General features: G+C 46.9%; 1 protein-coding gene across 2 annotated transcripts in view; it reads left to right on the top strand.

Annotated features, from left to right (window-relative positions):
- The first annotated feature begins 2,265 nt into the window (after window positions 1–2,265).
- The window catches only part of TAFA4 (TAFA chemokine like family member 4), a 199,684-nt gene continuing 195,949 nt past the window's right edge, over window positions 2,266–6,000 (top strand). The window contains exon 1 of one of the 2 annotated variants that reach the window (XM_011744800.2): window positions 2,266–2,505. The gene's annotated coding sequence lies outside the window, so the exon portion shown is untranslated. Of the gene's footprint in view, window positions 2,588–6,000 lie in introns of both variants that reach the window. The other variant, XM_011744793.2, reaches the window with a different exon arrangement.

The raw sequence follows: 6,000 nt of genomic DNA, 5'->3' as shown, positions 1-6,000 counted from the left end.
CCTTAAACAACAGATATTTCTTGTCTTACAGTTCTGGAGGCTAGAAGTCCAAGGTTAAGGTGTTGACAGGGTTGGTTCCTTCTGAGGGCTGCAAAGAATTTGTTCCATGCCTCTCTTCTCCCTAGGTGGTTTGCTGGCAATCTTTGGCATTCCTTAGCTTGTGGAAGTATCACTCCATCTCTGCCCTGACTTTTACATGGCGTTCTTCCTGTGTGCATGTCTGTCTCCGAATTTCCCCTTTTTACAAGGACACAGTCATACTGGATTCAGGTTCATTCTAAATACTTCATTTAATTTAATTCTATAAAGGCCGTATCTCCAAATAATGTCACATTCTGTGGTACTGGGGGTTAAGACTTAAACAAAAAAATTTTAAGGAGACAAAGTTGAATCCCTAACAATACTGAACATCCAGGATGGAAGAACATGGTATTAGGTTGAGCCAAACACAGTTGCTTATGTTTTTGTTTTTCCTCACCAGGACAAGAAACCCCCAGTGCAGGAAAATTGCAGATATGAAAAAAAGGGCTTAAGTAAACACACAGATCTTTGCCAGAACCATGTTTGTCACACAGTATGGAAGTAACAAATATTTGGTAAATGAACGAATGTGGACTTGTTCTTCTAAATGACTTGCTCCCTCACTTCTTCCAAGTCTTGGTTCAGATACTACATTCTCGGTGGGAACTAGCCTGACTAATATTCCTAAAACCACCATCTCCCCAGTACTCAACTTCTTTTCTCTTACTTTCTTTCTCTCTATAACACTGACCACCTTCTACCAAACTCTGTAATTCACTTACTTGTCATGTTAATTGCCCATCTCTCCCTACTAGAAGGTAAGTTCCATGAACTCAGGAACTTTCACTGTTGTGTTTCCTTCTGTATGTACCAGCACTTGTTACAGTGCCTGACACAGAGTAGGCCCTCAGTTTTGCTGAGTGAATGAATGAATGAATGTTGTTGAGAAAGAGCTCTGGAGACTCCTGGCATGCTGTTTCAGGTGTTGCTTGGATCTCCGCTTAACCGTCACAGAATTTCAATGCTAGTCTTTAAAGGAAATCTCAAAGATCAAGCCCCTATCTCCAAACCTTGAATTCTCTTAAACTGGTGACATCTTGATAACAGATTGCCTTTGAATGTAGAACCCTCATTTTAATAATAAGAGAGTAAGAGATTGAAACTGTTTAACAAATAAAATGTGCTATGTGTACGGTATGTGTGGTACGGGGAACAGAAGCAGAAAACCTGCCATACGTTAGTTTAAGGGGTAGACTAAGAGAAGGGCGAATATACTTTGGAGTGCAGCGGGGGCAGGATGGCACATAATTGTATGTCAATGCAGAGTAAAAGGACCAGAAGATGATAAGCCAAGCCAATGATAGTGAGCAGCATAGTGGTACGGAGCAACGCTTTCTAACTTTATGCATGTACCAGCCACTTGGGGATCTTGTTGAAATGAAGATTCTGGTTCTTGGGTGGGGCCTGAAAGTCTGCAGTTCTAAAGTGTTCTCAAGGGACAGCTCTACGGAGCCATGCTTTGAATACCAAAGAGCACGGATTTACTAGTTACCCGTGTAATCCTCAGTAAACGATTTAACTTCTCTGTGCTTCCATTTTCTCATCTATAAAATGGAGATCAGATGAAGTAATCCCACTAAAATGAATACCACTGAGTGTCACTGATTATCAGTTACTTCACTTGCGGAAGAGTGGAGGGCATGACTGGGGATGGAGCTAGAGGAGGGAGTCACAGAAGTCTTAGCTGTATTTTATACATTTAAAAATAAAAGTATTCAGGTATTGATACGTGGGCCGGGTTTTCTCCTCTTTTTTACAAGCACATTACACGCGAAGCCAGATTAGCTCATGAATGTGCTACAGCACAGGGTGGCTAAGAAATCCTCCTTGCAAACTGCTTTGGGTCCTGCGTGGGGAATGGTTTCAATTGACAGCCGAACCCTAAATCCCTTTTAGAGATTTTAGGCGTTTATGCGGAGCTCAACGCGACTCTCAGGTATTCAGGAAGACTACCTTTTGCTCAGCACCTGCGGAGTGGTGGCCACAGCGAGGCGCTCGGGAGAGGCTCCCGGAGGCCGGCAGGTGGGGCGCGCCGGCGGAGCAGGGGTGCGGGGCGGGGAGAGGGCCGGCCCACGTGGACCGCGGGGCCAGGCAGGGGCAGGAGCAGCCGGTCGGCCGGGCCAATCAGCGCGTTCCGCGGCGGCCCGGCCCCTCCTGACCAGCGCGCTAGCTGTGCTCGGCCCCGCACTGCTAGCTGCGCGCCGCCCTGGACGGGGCGCACAGACTGCGCGCGCGGCTTCGGGCGAACATCGGGAGTCCAGCCTCAGCCGCCTCTCCGCAGACGCAGCTTCTCCAGCAGCAGCTTCGGGTTTCTCCCGCAGGAGCTTCGGGCTTCTCTTGGTAGAGACGTGGGAACTTTCCTTCTTCTGGCGAGGCTGCAGAGGTGATGGGCCGCTCTTCGGGCGCCCGCAGGGAGGCGGCACGGTGAGCGTCCTCTGGCTCCGGTGTGGCGATCGGTGCCTAGTTCCGGAGTCGCCGGTCCGACTTGGATGCCGGCTCTAGTCGAGTAAGAAGGGTTGGAAAGGATAAGGAGGGGCGAGAGGATGGGGTAGGGGTGGATTTGGACCCTGTATTTAGGTGCTGTCTCGTGGGCAGCCGCTGCCTGTCGGGCTGGTACCGACTTAACTCAGCTCGGTGCAGCTCCCCTCATCCCGGCTCTCTGGGGTGCTGGGGCGACTGCCTGTGCTGAGGTCGGCGTGCAACCTGAAGTTGGAAGCGGCGCTCCGAAGTATGGATGTGTGGCTGGAGAGAGGCAGCGGCTGCTTCCAGTTTCGGGGTTCGTGACTGACAATCAGAATCCCCGGGGTGCTCTGCTGATGCGGAGGAGGCCACTCGATGAATTAATATAGGGGGTGGTGAACTCGCCGTGAGCTCTTTTCTGGACAAGCCGACCTTAGCTCTTCATCCCTTTAATCTGAGCTAGGATCCTTATAGGAGCAAGCAGGTGGGAGCAGGTCAGCGTCCCCCCGCCCCCACCCTGAAGCGCTGGTTGCTGGGATCTTGCTGGAAGGGCGCCGCGAGCGCTCGGGACGCGTCTTCCAGCTGGGAGCGCAAAGCTTCCCGCCCAAGTGGAGAACTGGAGCGGGTCTGGAAGTTGCGTCTCTTTCCGCGGGAGGCATCTCTACATTTCTTTCTCTCGTTTTCCCTCTGCCCTGTTAATCCGCTCCTAGAAGAGAGGGCATCTTTGACTCTAAGCAAGGAGCTCGGGGGAGGATTGGAACTGGAAAGCTTGATCTCCTGCACCTGGGGAGGCTGCCGAAGCCAGACACAGTGCCGCTGGTGTGTTTTCTTCTTGAATCACCATCATTTAACTTTTGGGGGCTCCACGGAGCCTTAGTCAAGCTGTGAATCAGCTCCTAAGCAGTATGTACCTGCACGGGTTCACGGACTCGCGGAGACCTAGCCTGGTGCCCATCCCCCCTCACCGAGATTCAGGGACCCCCTTTGGTGAAACATCTTTATTCCTGAGCTCTTTTCCTTTTTAACTTTTCAATGGTCTTCCTTCTGAGACAAGCAAGGTTGATGTGATGTGACAGGCGATCCCCTTATGTGGGGATGGGCGCGTTCGAAGCCTTGGTCTGTTTCTGTCTTTAATATCCTTGGCATAAAGCTTGTCCACCACAACCCGGAGTTGCCACCTGCAGACTCGATCACTCAAACTTGTGCACATTGATGGCCTAGGTTTCTAATCACACGCATCTTCGTTTGGCCCCCTCTAGAACACTCGCTGAGGAGGGAAGAGGTGGGGGCAGTTTGTCTGTCTGAGCCCAGTTCAGGAAGGCCTTGGAATTTTTTTTTTTTTTTTTTTTGAGACGGAGTCTCGCTCTGTCTCCCAGGCTGGAGTGCAGTGGCGCGATCTCGGCTCACTGCAAGCTCCGCCTCCCGGGTTCACGCCATTCTCCTGCCTCAGCCTCCCGAGTAGCTGGGACTACAGGCGCCCACAACCGCGCCCGGCTAATTTTTTGTATTTTTAGTAGAGACGGGGTTTCACCGTGGTCTCGATCTCTTGACCTTGTGATCCGCCCGCCTCGGCCTCCCAAAGTGCTGGGATTACAGGCGTGAGCCACCGCGCCCGGCCCGGAATTTTTTAAAGGCTAAAATAATTTAGGAACAGCCATTTTGCAATATAATTAGTGTTTCCACTCAGTCACTGAGAACAAATGTATGACCTGGAGAATTCTTCAATAGCTCGCGTGGGTTTTATAGTGAGAAGAATTTCTGCTAAGTTTATAGTCCTATCAGTGTGAAAGCCCAACACTTCCTTTAGGTGGGAAATACAGGCCTTAATAAGGTAGTGTGAGAGCAGTTTTCAGAATCGTTATGACTAATGATGACTTACGTCCTCCCAAAATGACCGAGTGAATTGGTATGGCTCATTTGTGCAAAAAGCTGTCTTCATATGTGTGGACGTTTCTTGATCAATATTCTCATAGCAGAAAGCCGTATTTCAAGGTTTCCTTCCTAAGTTCTTCTGTCTCATTGTTCTGCTTTGCGTGACTTTGCTTTCATCCCTCAGTACCATCTTAACTGCCCTTTGACACTTTAAAATTTATTATAAGGCTTCAAGTCACAATTTGACTTGGCCAGTTTTCCCTGCTAAAGATAAGAAAGTTGCCGTGTCCAGAAAAGCAGGGGCTGCCAATTTATCTATCTTTGAATGACTTTAATTGTATTGCTTGTTCCCTTAGCACACACAAAAAAACCCTACAAATATCTCTGCTTGATTATTGGATATTTTTCATTGAAGGCAACAATTTTTATATGTCTAGTACTAGGATGTTCTAGGTCACTTGAATTTCAATATTCATTTTCTGATCTTTTTAGACATGTGTATTGTTTGATGACCTAGTTCCACTTAGTAATTAAAAAAGAGAAAGAAGAAATTCCTTTGCTCCCCGCCACCACCTCCTTTTCAGTGGTACATAGCCTTTTCCTAATAGCTGCTTTTTTCTGCACTACTCATTTATTGTTACACTTAATACAATACTTTGCTGTGTAAATGGTGTGTTGATGCATGTGATATTAAAACTGCATTCACTGGGGATTAACCCTTGGATATGACATCATCACCAGCCAATCCTTGATCTGATTTGAACATGCATTGACAAAAGTCACATTATCATATTGAGCAAGTGATTCTATATTGCCTGTGATGAATGAGGGAAGCAATGAAGTCTTCTTGGTGCTTTCTAAGTCTCAATTAGCTGCCCAGTTGGAGAGTTTTGGGTATTTCTATACTAACAGGCTTAGCTTAATAATAAAATTCTCAGATTGCAGTTTTATAGATCTCTTTAGGATTTGCATAAGGAGATTTTCCCCCTTATGCTTTCTTCCTCTTTGGGAGTTTTTCACCCTGTGTTCTGGCTCTGTTTCTTTACAAATATGTAAAGATAACATAGTAAATGGAATAATCTTTTGCTTTTGTTTTTTGTCCTAGAGATAGCCATGTAGGTGATGGGCTAATTTGTTTGAGTACGTGCATTCACTTATTCAGGTGTTGGCTATAAATCAGTCAGGATTAGCAAGACGACTTAAAGTCCTGAAGCCAATCAATCATAAATGATTGGGAGGCCATACAGTGTATTTATCCTAACTTGTCAAGATTCAGGATTGAGGGTGGGGGATTGAGGCAATAGGAAACAAGATTCAGGATTCAGGCAATAGGAAACAACAGTATCCATAAAGGTATTGGTGAAGTGATCTTGGCCACATTAATCACTTCATAATTATTTGTTTTGAAAATGTTATTTCTAAAAGCCATGTCAGAACCTAGACAGCCCTGACTTAGAGACTTAATCTGTAGTATGACATTGCACTTTGTAATGCCCCACTCAATTTGTGATCTCCTGCAACCCACCTCTCAAAAGATAAAATTGACCTTGACTTCCCATCTATTTGATATCTGCTGAAAAATAAGAG

Source organism: Macaca nemestrina, chromosome 2 (assembly GCF_043159975.1).
Source record: "Macaca nemestrina isolate mMacNem1 chromosome 2, mMacNem.hap1, whole genome shotgun sequence".
Lineage (NCBI taxonomy): Eukaryota > Metazoa > Chordata > Mammalia > Primates > Cercopithecidae > Macaca > Macaca nemestrina.
Note: the sequence above shows the minus strand (reverse complement) of the source record. Positions and strands in the feature narration are given on the sequence as shown.